At 39.6% G+C, this 15,835-nt stretch overlaps 1 long non-coding RNA gene across 1 annotated transcript in view; it reads left to right on the forward strand.

Moving 5' to 3' along the window:
• The first annotated feature begins 5,812 nt into the window (after positions 1-5,812).
• Positions 5,813-15,835, forward strand: part of LOC140630975 (uncharacterized) — a 45,604-nt gene continuing 35,581 nt past the window's right edge. The window contains exons 1-2 of the long non-coding RNA XR_012028639.1: positions 5,813-5,977; positions 8,534-9,002. This is a non-coding gene — a long non-coding RNA (uncharacterized lncRNA). The remainder of the gene's footprint in view (positions 5,978-8,533; positions 9,003-15,835) is intronic.

Here is a 15,835-nt window from a genome sequence, read left to right on the forward strand (position 1 = left end):
TCTCAATGACCCAAGGGGACCTCTATTAAAATATGAGAATATTTGTTGAATTAAATAAAACAAAAAAGAACAATCTGTTCTATATTGATTTCTAAGTTGAGTCTTACACAAATCCCTGTTGGTCCCCATGGCTGCTCAACCTTTCTTATATTTTTCTCTTGGATAACCCCTAGTGTTACTCCTGGTGAGCTTTCTTAAAACTCACAACTCTAACCTCTGTTCTGTCTTCTCCCTTACTCTCACATGAGCTCATCTATACCTTCCTGGAGGTCAGTATCATCTGTTCCAGTCAGGGCTTTTGATTGCAAACAACAGAAACTGGCCATTTTGTCTTTAGTAAGACAAGAGATTTATAAGGATGTGGAGACCAACAGAATCCACAGGAGGATGGAGGAGCAAGCTTGGAAAATAATCAGAACTCAAATCTGGTCTAGAGGCTTGGCTGCAGGAGGTATATGATTGGATGCTCCCAGGGCTGCTGCTTCTGACACTATTGCCATCTCTGCAGGGCACTAGTGCTGGACAGCTGACCAGCCATTAGGGACTGTGGTAGCTAGTTCCCCAAATGGCTCCTGATGATCTTCACCCCTTGGTTCTCACACCGCTGGCAGTCCCTGTCTTAACTGGATAGGGCCCTCCTGTGTCTCCAGTGGGATATAATGGAGATGACAGTGTGTGAATCCCCAGAGACATCATGGTTTTGCCTTTCTTTTGGATTATTTATTCTGGGGAAAACCAACTGCCATGCCATAAGGTCACTCAAGAAGCCCTTTGGAGCAGTCCTTGTAGAGAGGAAATGAGGCCTCCTGCTAATAGTCAGTGAGGAACTATGGCTCCCTGTTAATAGTCCTGTGAGTCAACTTCCTTGGGAGTAGATCCTAAACCCCAGTCAAGCCTTCAGGTGATGCCGTCCCAGCCAAAATCTTGCCTAAAATCTCATGAGAGATCTTAAGCCAGAACCATCCAGCTAAGCTACTTCTGAATTCCCAACTAACAGAAACCGAGAGAATAGATATTTGTTGCTCTAAGCTACTAAATTTTGGGTTAATTTGTTATGCAGCAATAGGTAACTAATATACCTCCCCTTAACTTTTAAGTCACATTCACCTCATTGAAAGATCTAGAAGGAGCTTCTGATTGAACATAAGTCATGGGTCATACCTTGGCTTTCAGGGCCTGGTGGGGTAGGGTGAAGTGAAGTGAGGCTGTTTCCCTCTACCTCTTTAGAGAGGCACTGTCTCAACCACCGCTACACACTGTGGGAAGCCCCCTAACTGGAAAGATCACTGGACTTTGCATAACAAAAATGAAGGAGAATTCACTACCCCTCTGTATCTGAATTCCCAGTGTCTATTCTTCTAATCAGTATCCATCAGGATCATCTTCCTCCCTCTTCCTCTTTTTTTCTTGTCCTTAGGGGAGATGTATCACTCCTTCTCTCCAAAATTATGCTTGAATTCTGCTTGGCTCTGGGACCCCCTCCCCCCATGCCTGATTTTCCACTCAGTGGTTACCGCCTTCTTGGCTTACATTTTAAAATGTTTGCTCTGTGTGCAAGCACACTAGTTTTAATTTCCCTTTGTGTGTAAACATCCTGTTCTGGATTACCTTTCCTTATCTTTCCTCCCCCAGTAAGAACAGTCTCAGTTTGGCTCCAGGGCTTTGTACACACCTTTTCATAGTGTTTCATAGTGAACCCCTCCCGGCAGCACATCTTGTCTGGGTGGCAGGGCCTGTGGTGGGGAGTGAGTCATTCTTGAATGACCACAAATCCAAGGTGCATATGCTCCAGGGAGGTGGGAACTGGTCATGGTCAACTGACTGCTCACCAATCTCAGGTGCCCTGCTCACTCCCATCATTCAAATTCAAAGAGAAGTTTTTGAAGCATAGGTGGGGCTACCGTAGTCTCTCTATTATAAGATTCTGAGAAATTTATTCAAGGGAAACTTCTTAAGGAAAGAAATATGCCTTGTTGCCGTTATATCTCAGTGTTTAGCACAATGCCTCAAACAGAACATGCTAAACAAATTGCAGGGATAATTGAGTGAAGAAATGGATGTATGGAATATATGGAAGATGGAGTCACTCTGACCTCATGTATGCATGATTGAAATGGTTTTCCCCAAACAGGTCCTTGAGAGAGGGTGAAATAAAACCTGGCACTGGGGAGGAGTAATGCTGTAACATCAGGTGCCTGGAGGAAGAGTGAGAAGAGGCAGTCCCAGGGCTGAAAGTCCACTGAGATCAGGGGCTTCTGCTCTGTCCTCTGGGAAGATTCATAATCCTTTCATAGCAACTCAAGAATGTGGATACAGGACCTTTCACTGGAGCCTCACTGCTTGGCTGAGACAAGGTAGAGCAACAAAGGAGAGACAGACTGAAGACCATGAGATGGCCTGCTTCCAGATACAGCAGATTCACCTTAAGTGTCTGGTTCACTGCTAGATGACTTCCTGCATGAGCAGAAGCTGCTTCCAGCCAGTACCTGCCAGGAGCACAGGTGTAGGTTCAGGCCTCATTTCCTGGAACCCAGATCTTGGTGGCTGAGACAGAGACTGAAGTCCTACCCATGTGCGTGCTGGTTCTTTCCTGTGGTTGACCCTAGGATTATCTTGTCTGGGGGAGACATTTCTACCCATATAGCAGTAGTCTTTCAGTTGCCAACGCACAGGAAAGCAACACTACTTGTGACATTTCTGAGAGAGAGGCATTTTAGAGCTCTGGGTCGTTTTGTGATGATGAATGCTGGCAGGGTCAGAAAGAACTTGAGCCTGGAGGTTAAGACATAGAATTGGGCATGGGTTAAACTTCCTTTCCCCTCTCTCTTTATTTTTCTATTTATTAAACACATTTTTTAAACTTTATTTTTTAAATTTACTTAAAAATTTTTGTCTTTTGCTACTCTTTTTCTCCTTCATCTTTTTTGTTGGGGGTAAGGACACATTTCACAGATATTAACGCGGTTAGTGTGGGGACCCTACCAGGTATATCACACTGAGACTGGCATAGGGCTAGTGGTGCTTGGAGGGCATCTGTTCCTAATAAAATAGTAAAACCCATGATGATACTATCTCTCTTCCCTCTTTGCTCTTCTCATTACCTCTGCTTCCTCACTACCCATCCCTTTACCTTGGACATTTGAGCTTCCATTCCTACCACTCCATCAGAAACATCAGAAATCTACCCTGTGTGCCGAATGTCTTTCCTCACTTCCCTCTCTGTGTTGGTGATGTCTCAGATCTTGCTCTCTATTGGCTTCTATGACCGTGTCTTCTCTTCCAGCACTTCTGACCACTCTCAGTGCTTTCTTCAACTTCTCCTGTTGTCTCTGTTCCCTTAAATGCAGGCCTCCCCTGAAGTTTGGTTTTCAGCCATCTCATCCTGTCTCTGAAGTTCATCTACTTCAGGTGTTTTATGTATCACTCCATGTAGCTGATTCCTAAATCTGTTGAGTCTAGAATTCGCTTCTAAGACCCGGACCCACATTTCTCGTTATCCAAAGGGCATCACCACATGAATATGTTTGTGCAACACCAAGTCCTTCAGTGTGGCTGGAATGTGGAAGAGTGGGTGGGGGACGTCGTGGGGAGGGGAAGGAGGAGGAAGGGCAAGAGAATGAGTAGACAGTAAGAAGTTATGAAGGGCCATACATGCCATGCCAGATGATCAGTCCAGAGCTCACATACCTATAATTAAATCTGCTCTATTTAGTGCAAGCAGTAAGGATTTTAATATAGGCTTTTAGGTGCTACAAAATTATTGGGAGAAATAACAAGTCTTAGAAGCACTCAGCTGTTGGCATGATTAGGAAAACTGCCTCCCCAATTCAGAAAGCTGTTAAATCAGGAAGCACCTCCCAAATTAGAAAGCTATTGATTGCAGTATAGCCTTACCTCTGTCTAATCAGCACCCACAACTGGATGCTCTGCACCCTGCCTGTCTCTTTCTGCTCGCCTCAGTTCTGAAACAAAGGCTCACTTGAGGTGTTCTGATTTGTGGAATCTAAATTCTACCCAGAGCCCCACCTATAAGAGATCCTGGGAAATTTATGGTTTTATTTCCAACCTCTGCCTTCTATACCATGTTGGGATAAATGCTGAGCAAGCCAGTCTATAGTCTCTGCCATGTTGTGTGCATTAGGCCAGTATCTTTCTATTGCAGGTGGCAAGAATCCAACTTTATCTGACTTTGATTTTAAAAAGAAACATCATTGACTTGTAATGAATGCCAAGGAAGGGCAAGGGTTAGTCTGGCTTCAGAGGCAAAAAGCCCCTAGAACTTCCTTTAACTCTGTATGCTGCCTCTGCTTTCTTTTCACTCTATTGGTTCTGTCCTCCCCACCAAAGATGAACTTTCTCTCAGTGAGCCTATAGATGTGGCCATAATGTTCCTAGGCTCCCACCTTTTATCAGGTCACCATGGCAGAGAGAGCGTACAGCTTTTCTTGGTTCTAACTGTAAAAATATCCCCAAAAGACTGACTCTCCTGCTTGAGTCACATCCCCACACCATGTGTGACGGAAGCAGAATTCTATGATTGGTGGCCCCCTTTAAAGCCTCATTTTGGAGATGAGTAAGATGCATGTACCCAAAGGAGGGGCTAATAGCATAGTTCTAGCCACTGGGAGAATGATTAGGGGTCAGGAAGCTGCTCAGTTTGTGTCTACCACACTATGATACACTTTTTTTTTTTTTTAAGTCCTGAATGTGATAGAGAAGTAATGGAAAATCTCAAGCAGTAAAGTGCTATAATGAAATATTTCTCTTTATCCAATTGCTAAAGGGACTAAATGAATTAATGAGTGTAAATCATCTAGTAGGTCCTTGTCTTGGTTTGGATCCCCTGAGAAGCTATCTTTGAAACATGGATTCAAGTGCAATTCATTTATTCGGGAAATGCAAGGATACGAATAGAGGAGTGCAGGAAAGAAGGCAGACGGTAAAGGCTGTTATTAAAGCCACAACCACCGTGGTTGCCTGGAGCTTAAGCCCATGAGGAAACTCTTGGAAGCAGTACAAAACACATGTCTCAGGATTATCCCACCTGAGGGGTGAAGGAGTTGAGATATTTATACATTAACTCCTGAGAGTCATTGGCTAAGGTCTGCTCCCAGGGGGGTTATTCCTCAGCTCTGCTAGGCTGCTGCCCACGTGGGCAGAGTAGTCTTCTGTGGTCCCAGCCTAAGCACAAAAGGTCCAACAGGCATAGGCAGAGCCTGCGGTGTTTAATATGTTTTAGCTCCTCCCCAGACCCCTACCTCCTTGCTATTAGTTTAAAAGTCCCTTGAGTGTAGGAACCACATCTTATTTATTCTCAAATTTTCACATTACCTAGCACACCATTTAACACATAGTTATGGGCAGTAAATATTCTTTGCTTAATTAATGATATTTGACGGTATCCTTTTCCTGATGATCTATTAGTTTTGCCTCCTTGTATCTTGGACTTTCTGGGATAGGATAGATTTTCTGTCATTACATTTATATCCATTAAATATAATTGAACATGATCTGATTTTTATACTTTTGTGATATTTCTCATATAATTGCATTCTTAAATAAATAAAATCTCTGTTAGACCACTGTTCCTGTATATATATCTCAGCCTTATCTCTATAAGAAGCTATCTCTAAAGGGGGGAAATTTGGAGACTCCTGGTGTGTAGCTTCTTATTAGTTTCCTTGCCTGAATCAGCCTAGCCATCTGCCAGCAATAATAACCTGCCCCCTGTGTGCTCAGCCTTATCCAATCCTTGAGCCTTGAGAACCAGGCTTTGTGATGTATTGAGAACTCCCCTCCCTTGAGGGTGAGGGGAAGCATTCTATTTTCCAGGTTAGACCACCTGTCTTCAAAAAGGAATGATCAGACCTTCAGGCACCAGCTAAGCAACCATCTCAACTTCCTCTTTTCCACATTATTATGCATGGGGCCAGTTTCCTCCCAGGACCCTTGTCTTGGAGGGTGGCTCTAATCCCAGGTCAGTAATCCTGGACCCTAATTAACCTTAGTCACATAATATTTTGGGACTCCTCGTCCCCTGGTTACTGTGTTCTAGTTTTGAGAGTCTAGTATCTACCCTAACTCAGAATCCATGTCACCTTTACTGCCTCTCCCAAGAATTGTCTCTGCCTATAAGCCTGGCACTGTGCTTGTCTGTTCCACCAGACAGGACTCCTTAGAACCTGACGATGGAGTTTATTGTATCCTCTCACACTTGGGTGGTCATGGCTGGTCCTAGTCAGTCCATTCAACCCTCAGCTCTTGCCAGCTTTTGCTAGATTTCCATTCACTATTTCTTCTATTCCCCTTGTAGTGGTCTTCCAGCGTGCTTGGAGCTGAAGTTCTTTATTCTGGGACATTATCAGAGCAGACTCTTTTTGTTGCCATTTCCTAGAGTTGGGATTCTGTCTTGTTTTTCTTACCCTTTCTTCATCCTTGTAGATAGGAAAACCCAAGAGATGGAATTCGAAAATGAGCATCCAGCAGCGGGTTGTTAAGAACAACTGGCGTGAATGCCTTGTTCAGATCACAGGGTATGCAGACCAAGTTCAGATTTAGATGTCTCTGCTATGTCCTTTATAGCTTTCCTAACATGTTAATTCCTGAAGAATACCATCTCCACTTGGGGTTGGGGGCAAATAGCGATGGAGCTGTGTCCTAGCACTCGGTGTGGAACAGTTCCCTGTATCCTTGTTCCTTCTTGGATTCTCCTGTCACTCAGTTTCTGATACTGCCTCTCTTCACATTTCGTCCCCTGAATCTTTTCTTGAAACTTGCTTTGTCCCTTCCTCCCTCCCTTCCTTATTTAATTTTTATTTTTTTAAGTGATCAACCCTAGTCCCACTGTTTGTTTTCTCATAATCTTGGTTCCTGTTTCTCTTTGAGTTTCCTTACTCTAGCTCTGAGCTACAATACAGTCCTTGCTATTTCCAGAAAAGTTCAATTACCTTAGTGGTTTTGTTTGTTTCTCAAAGCGTGCACGTATTTCTTGAAAAGCTTCCCAAGAATCAAGTGACATCTCTAAAAACCCAGAACATGGTGCCTCAAGCAGATTCTTTGCAAAGTCACCATCAGAGTCTCCAGAGCTTTGGTTAATAAATACCAAATCCAGGAGACCTAAATAATTATTTCTGGGATTGTATACTTGATCTTGAAATGGTCCTAGCTACTGTCTTACTTGGAGTTTGAGAAGGGAGAAAGGAGGAACAGTCATACAATTTCCATTTAAATTGAGAATCTTTTCCCTGGAAACCCAGAGGCCTCTCTGCTGGCCTCCTGCTGTTTGCTTCCTTTTATGCATCCTATTCGGAGGTGGCATGATTATTCCCTAAACATATTACTGCAGCTCTTCCGGCAGATTCTCTCTTCTAGGAATGTCACGAATGAATTACCATGCGGTGTTGGCATGGGGCCTCAGCCAGCAGGAGCCAATTATTTTAAAAATTTTCAAGCAAATCAGATCAGCATTTCACAAGTTACTGGCCAAGAAGCTTCAGAAAGTCGTGCATCATTCCTTTGCTATAATATGTGTTGCTGACCTAAATGTGTACGAGTCGCATCATCCCAGGGTCCATACTCCTGGCTCTGGGGGTTTCGTTAGGACACCAGCTCACACTCATTTGCAGTAATATAATTGGGTAATTTCACTTATCAAAACTGTAAATGGATGTTTGATCCGATCAGATCATTAAATTTTCTAATTAGGCAGCATAGACTCCCTTGTGCCAGATGGATTGAGCCACACCTATTTGTGACACAACTTAATCACACTTTGCCTTGCTGTCAAGGCCGTGTTTCAGGGAGGAAATATGTTCTCTTGGCTAGATTAAACATACGCCGTCCAAACCTGGCATCTCCAGCTAAGAGAAAAAGACTTCGCTGAATTGGAACATGTAAGAATATATGTCGTGGTTGGGATACGTTAGCAACCAGCAAATGGGAAGATTCTGCTATGTCTGATTTGAATTTTTAACAAAACCATTTGTTTATGGAAAGAATGGACTCTGCCTTCATTAGTTAGCACATCAGATGGATATTCGAAAATATTTAGTCTTAGAGATAAAAGAGTAAGCACAAGAATGATGTATTGCAGTGCCAGTTTTTGTTGTTTGTGTCTTTGAACTGTCAGGATGTTTGGAGATGGTTCTGTCTCTGAAAGACAGGTGCTCCCAAAAAGCACGGGGGTTTAAAACGTCGCTTAGACAACGACTCCAGGGCTTTATGCCTCTTGCCATCACGTTTCTCTTGCTGCCTAATCTAAATCCTAAGTTTTATTCTGTTTCTTCGTAGTCTGTTATTGAGAGACAGCGAGCAAGCGAGCGAGCTCCCTCGGTCACCAATACCCACACACAGTAGATCTTTTACTCACTGGGAAGTGCAGTGTAAGGACCCAACAGGTAAACATTTTTGAAAAACTCATAGTGAATACTTGAGGAATTTTAGTCCATACTTTTGTTTAAACCCTGTTGTGTACTTTGATTTTTCTGGATGTTATGTTATAAAAGGGTCTGGGGTATGTTATATCATTTTGCAGAATGATCTCCTCTCACTGGAGTTGCTCAGTCTGGATCTGTTCTGATCTCCCAGCATACATCTCTGAATATGGACCACCACGTCAAGAGGGTTTTGTTGTTGTATTTCCTTTTCTCCGATAGTAGGAAAATGTTCTCCTGTGGATTGGGGTACTAATTCAGGTTAATCTCAGCTGTTTCCTAGCCTATGGGCAGAAATTCATCATATTAATACTAAAACTTAACTGTTGATAGTCACTATATAATTGCATTTAAAATGCAAGGGTAGATTTGTAGTTTCTTGCTCCTGGCTGTCTCCGGGAATCCTCCAGAGATTACCTTAAATGCGTCATACATTAGCCCTGGTCCTCACTGGCCAAGCTAGCCTGCCTAGCACTCCTAGACCGTTGGTGACAGCTGCAATGCCTTGTTCTGATCGTCCACACCACGGCTCCTTATTCCAGATCACTGGAGTCCTCGTGCTACAGAGCTGTAAGTATATCACTGCCACCTGAGAGCTGTTTAACCTCTGGGTCACCCGGGCAATAATGCTTTTTTTTTTTAGAAGAAAGAGGGTAATATTATTTCTTCCTATGTTTTTCTCAAATGGGGGCTTTGATGGGTTGTTGTTTGGGTCCCCTTGTTAGAGCTCCTCAGCCCAGCTCTGTTCTCTGCCTCAAGTCCTTTCACTTTTGTGCAGCCTGGGCCGGCGCTGTCCCTTTCCTTGAGCTGGGTTGAATCCCCTTTGCTCCACCTTGGGGTGGCCCTGCAGGAGCTCCACAGAAGGCAGAGGATGCCCTCGGTGCTGTCAACGCCACGGCAGCTCCACAGTCTACCAGGAGGTGGACTGTTACACTCAGTAGGAAGAGTGCTGTGATCCAGACAGATGGCATGTCCCAGCTGGTGGCTCGGATCCCGAAGTGCTACCGAATTCTGTGAATCAGTCCTTTCAGTTCATAGACACTGTCCCCTTTCTCCTGGAGGGCACACACAGCACCATGGTGGCCGGGATGGGCTGAGTTCCCACAACAGCTGCAAGATACATCTGCAGCCACCAATTCCCCTCCTTCCTTTAGTCCTAGAGCTATGTCTGGCTCGCAGTGACAGCCTCCTCTCTCCTGGGCCCCATCTTCTTTCTCACTTCTGTTGGGAAACCCCCAATGCCTTGGTATCTGATGATCTCTTGCCTTCCATAGATGGGGGTCCAGTTGTTGTTCCTAAGAGACTCTATTGCCCCAGTTTAAATCAAGTGACCTGAGCAGGAGAGAGGAAAAAGCATTGATAATTTCTACATACCTGACACACGGGGCATCATCCCTGCTCTCACCAGTGACCTCACAGACCAAGGTTTTCTGCCTTCATCTAGCAGAAAGAAACTTGTGTTTTTGCAGGCTGCCTTTTCACAAGAGTTGTGCTGTTATAGGCCACAGAGTGGTGCAAAGACTTTTTGACAGTTTTTATTTGACATTTAAATTTTTAAAGCAGTTTTGTTGGGATGTAATTGACATTCACACATATTTAAATTACATAAATTGCACATCTTTAAAGTGTATAGTTTGAAAGCTTTTGACATGTATATATCCATGAAACCATAGCCACAAATCAAGATAATGAACATATATATCACCCCCAGAAGTTACTTCCATGCCCCTTTGTACTCTTATTATTATTTTGAAACTATCTGTTCACTGTATCTGTTAAGAGTTCATTCCTTTTCATTGCAGAGTAATATTCCAAAGTATGAATATACCACAGCTTGTTTATTTCACCATATATTGATGAATGTTTTAGTTCTTTCCAGTTCCAGGGTATTATAAGTAACATTGTTGTGAATATTCAGGTGCAAGTCTTTGTATGGATATACACATTCATTTAAATTGGATGAATACCTAGGAGTGGAATGGCTGGGTCAAATGGAAGGTGTACATTTAATTTTTAAAGAAATTACCAAACTGTTTTCCAACGTGATTGCACTACTTTACAATCCTACCCACAGTGATTGAGTTTCAGTTCTCACACATCTTCACCAACACTTGGTGTGATTAGTCTTTTTAATATTAGTCATCTTAACGGATAGATGGTGAATGTTGCCCTGGTATAAATTTGCATTTTTCTAAAATACAATGACATCAAGCATGTTTGATATTTATATGTATTATTGTTTGTGCATGTTTGATATTTACATGTATTAATTGATGAAGTGTCATTTAACTCTTTTGACATTCGTTCATTCATTTATTTCTTTGGGAGAGAGAGAGGGAGAGCAGAGCAAACTGGGGAAGGGGTAGGGAGAGAGCGAGAGACAAAATCTGAAGCAGGCTTCACACCCAGCAGGGAGCCCAATTTAGGACTCAATCTCACATTCCTGAGATCATGATCTGAGCCAAAATCAAGAGTTGGATGCTCAGTTGACTGAACCACCCAGGCCCCCCCTTACTTAGTTTGAGAGATCTTTATATATTCTGGATATAGGCTCTTTATCAGATAATATGTTTTGCAAATATTTTCTTCCAGTCCGGTTTGTCTTTTCATTTTCTTAACAGTATCTTTTGAAAAGCAGATGTTTTAAATTAGAATTAAGTCCAAATAATTTTTCCCATTTTGGATCATGTTTTCAATGTCATATCTAAGAAATCTTTGTCTAACTAAAGATTGCAAATATTATCACCTATATTCTGTTCTAGAAATACTGTAGTTTCAGGTTTATATTGAAATTTATATTGCATTTTGACTTAAATTTTTTTTGAATAGTGGAAAGTATGTACTGAAGTTCTTTTTTGGTGGTATAGAGGGCATATAAATATGCAATTAATCTAGTAATTTTGTTAAAAATTTGTTAAAAAGACGACCTTTTCTCCACAGAATTATCTTTTTACCGTTGTCAAAAATCGGGTGTTTATTTACACATGTGTCTGTTTCTGAGTTGTACCTTCAGTTTCATTGATCTATTTGTTCATATTGGCACCGATACCTAATTGTCTTGAAATCAGGTAGTGTTAGTTCTCACACTTTGTTTCTCTTTTTTCAAAGTTGTTCTATTTTAAGTCCTTTGCATTTCCATAAGAATTTTAGAACCAGTTTGCTGGGATTTTGTCCGGATTGCATGAACCAATTTGGATAGAATTAACATCACAATAATATTGAATTGTTTGACCCCTAATCATAGTATTATCTATCCATATAGTTAGGTCTTTATTTTCTCTTAACAGTATATTATTATTTTCTATGTATGGGTTTTATATATCTTTTGTTAGAGTTCTTTCTATGTATTTATTTTAATTCTATTGCACATGATATAAAATTTCAATTAATTCTAGAAGCTCTTTTGGGGCATATTCCACTGTTTTCTACATAGACAATCATATTATCTGCGAAAAAGGACAGTATTATCTCCTTTCTAGTCTGGGTGCTTTTGATCTCTTTTACTTATTGCAATAGCTAGAGCTTCCAGTACAATGTTGAATAGAAGTAGTAAGAGTAAATATCCTTGTCTGATCTCAAAGGAGTAAGCATCCAGCCTTTTACTGTTAAGTATGATACTAGCTATTGGTTTTTCATAGTGTCATTATGGACTGAAGAATTTTCTTTTATTTCCAGTTTGCTAAGAGTTTTTTAGGTTTTCTCAATTGCTTCATCCATTGAAATGATCATATAAGGTTTTCTTCCCCTTATTTATTTAATATGGTGAATTTATTTCAAATGTTAAACCAAGCTTGCCTTTCTGGGATAAACCTCACTTGATCATGCCCTATTAATTTTTTTTATGTCTTGTTGGATATGGTTTGCTAATTTATTTAAATTTTTTGCATTTATGTTCATGAGGGATATTGGTCTATAGTTTTCTTCATAAGTCTTTATTTAATTTTGTTATCAGAGTACTGCTGACCTCAGAATGAGTTGGAAAGTGTTTCCTTCTCTCCATTTTCTGGAAACATTTGGTACAATTCATAGGTGAAGTCATCTGGGTCTTTATTTTCTTTATTGAAATGTTTTTAGTTGCAAATTTAATTTCTTTAATAGATATAGGGCAATTCAGGTTATAGCTTCTTGAGTAAACTTTGGTAGATTGTGTCTTTCAAAACTGTCCTTTTCATTTAAGTTTCATTTATTGTCATAGAGGAGTTCCTAATATTCCTTTTATTATCTGTAGAATTTGTAGTGATGCTATTTGTTTCATTCCTGATATTGTTAATTTGATTATCTTTTTTTTCCTCATCAATTTGGCTGGAGGCTTTATTGATTTTTTTTCCTACTGTTTCTGTTTTCTCATTCATTGATTTTTATTCTGATATTATATATTTCCTTTATTCTGCTTACTATAAATGTAATTTGCTCTCCTTTTCTACTTTCTTAAGATAGACGTGGAAGCCATTGATTTGAGCCCTTTACTTTTTCGTAATACAGCCATTCAGTGCTATAAATTTCACCCAAGTACTACTTTAGCTGTGCCCTACAAATTTTAGTATGTTGTGTTTTTTTCATTCGGTTCAAAATAATTTTAATTTTTCTTTTTTGACCCAGTATATTATTTAGTTCAGACCACTGTATTTAATGTGATTATTGATATTATTAAAATAAAAATCTGTCCTCTTGCTAATGTTTTCTCTGTGTACCATCTGTTTTTGTTATTGTTGTTCCCTTTTTCCACTTTTTTATAACTTATTTTAGGCTGAATGTTTTTTGTAATTCCATTATATCTCATTTTTAGCTTATTAGTTGTAAGTTATTGTTTTGTTATTTTAGTGTTTGCCTTAGGGTTCAGAATATGCATTTTCAGGTAATGCAATCTAGCTTCAAGTGATATTATAAAACATCACTTGTGAGAACCTTAAAGTAGTATACTTCTATTTCTTCCCTCCCATTCTTTGGGCTATTGTCATAAATTTTACTTTTATCTATGCTATAAATATACAACATTGTTATGATTTGGATTAAAACAGTTACCCTTTGGATTTAAATAATTAGAAATTTTGCATATTTACCTATTTCCAAAGCTCCTCTTTTTTTGTATCAATCAAGATTTCTATCTGGTATCATTTTCCTTATTTCTGCCTGAACATTTCTTGTAGTGTGAGTCTGCGGATGATAAATTCTTCTAGCTTTGTATTTCTGAAAAAGCCCTTAACTTTGGTTAAACCAAAAGCCTTTGGTTTTGAAAGACAGTTTCACTGGGTATAGAATTCTAGGTGACAGGTTTTTCTCTTTCATTGTTTTCAAGATGCTCCACTCTCTTCTCCCTTGTGTTGATTCTGATGAGAAATCTGTCATTTTTACCTTTGCTTCTTTGTATCTAGAGTGTTTCCCTACCCCCCACCTCCAGGTTACTTTAAAGACTTTCTCTTTAGAACTGATTTTGAACAATTTGATTACAATGTGCCCTGATGTACATTTCTTATATTTGCTGTGCTTGCAGTTTATTGAGCTGTTTGTATTTGTGGGTCTATAGTTTTCATCAAATTTGGGGGGAAAATTGGCTATTATTTTTCCAAATATTTTTCCTTTATCTCCCTCCTTCAGGGACTCCAGTTAAATGTACAATAGACTATTGGAAATTATCTCACAGCTCACTTCGTAAAATTATTTTTTCTCCATGTGTTTCATTTTGGATAGTATCTATTTCTATATCTTTATGTTTACTAATCTTTTCTTCTGCAATTTCTAAACTCTGTTAATCCAGATAGTTTATATCTCAAACATCATAGTTTTCATCTGTAGAAGTTTTATTTGAGTCTTTTTAATATCTCCCATGTTTCTACTTAACTTTTTGAACATATGGAAGTAACTTATAAGAACTGTTTTAATGTTATTTTCTGCTGGTCTAACATCTGTGTCTGTTCTGGATTGGTTTCGGTTGATTGATTTTTCTACTCATTATGGGTCATATTTTCCTACCTCTTCTAATGTCTATTAGTTTTTGATGCCAGACATTGTGAATTATACCTTGTTAAGTGCTGGCTGGATATTTATTTATGTATTCTTATAAATATTCTTGATTGTTTTTCTGGGACAAAGTTCAGTTACTTGGAAATGCTTGCATCCTTTTTAGTCTTTTCAGATTTATTAGACAACACCAGAAATATATATAGTCTACATTTAATTTTGCTAATTCTGGTGTTTCTTACTCCATTTTTACCAGAAGTTGAAGTCTTTTTACAGATTTTTAATTTCAGGAAAATGGTTGAAAACCTATAGGAAAAATCATACCACCTAAGGTGTCAGTATTTGGGAGTCAACGCTGTCTAGTTAATATTTTCTTCTTCTTGCTTCTCTGGATAACTTTGCTGTCTTCTAATATTGTTCTTATGTAATGAGTAGATTTATCTAGAGATGATAATCCACATTCTCACTCTTTTACAGAACTTTGCCTTCTACATTCTTTTAGTTTGTATATAGGATTCATATAATTTTTCAATTTTTTTATGGATCTTGGACAAGGTGTAGACTTCAGCAACACTGAGTGATAAAATTTTGAGAGAGCCCATGTCCATATACTCCAGTTTGTTACTCTCTAACATACTATTTTATTTTATTTATTTTTTAACATACTATTTTAAAACCAAATGGCTTTTAAGATATTTTATTATATTCTTAGATTATGTGAGTCAGTAATTCATACAGAGCACAGTGGAGTTGGCTTTTCTGTCTTTTATGATGTCCAGCATCTGGGCTCAGAAGACTCAGTGGCTGGCTGTGACTCAGTGGGTGAGGGGTAGAAACATCTAGAGACATCTTCACTGACATGTTTAGCAGCTGATATTGCCTGTCATCTCAAAATTCAAATGGGACTGTCAACTGGAGCATCTACATGTGGTTTCTCCCTATAGTTTGGGCTTTCTCAGAATGGCCTCAGGGTAGTTGGACTTCTTACACTGTGTCCCTATGTACAAGGTCAAAACTGTGTTACTTTCTATGACCCAGCCTGGAAAAACACAAATTATTATTTCTGTTTTATCCTATTGGCTAGAAGAGTCACAAGCCCACCTAGATCCATGGGAAGGGAATTAGGTTCCATCTCTTGATAGCATATCAGCAAGGTTACATTGTAGAAGTGGATGTGAGATGTGAGATACTGTTTCAGTCACTTTTGGAAAATATTATCTGACATAGTCTGCCTCTGACCACAAAAATTTATATCCATCTTCACATGCATTCAGGCATTCCTTGCCCCAAGACCTTCAAAGTTTCATCCCATTGTGCCGTTAGTCCAAAGGCCAAAATCTTATCAATTAAGTACGGTCCAGGTGACAATGGGGGCTTCTCTGCTGCAATTCTTTTAGTATAGTTCTTCTTGCTTTAAGGATTTGTGAATTATAAATACAGTTATC

The sequence above is a fragment of the Canis lupus genome, chromosome 3, assembly GCF_048164855.1.
Source record: "Canis lupus baileyi chromosome 3, mCanLup2.hap1, whole genome shotgun sequence".
Lineage (NCBI taxonomy): Eukaryota > Metazoa > Chordata > Mammalia > Carnivora > Canidae > Canis > Canis lupus.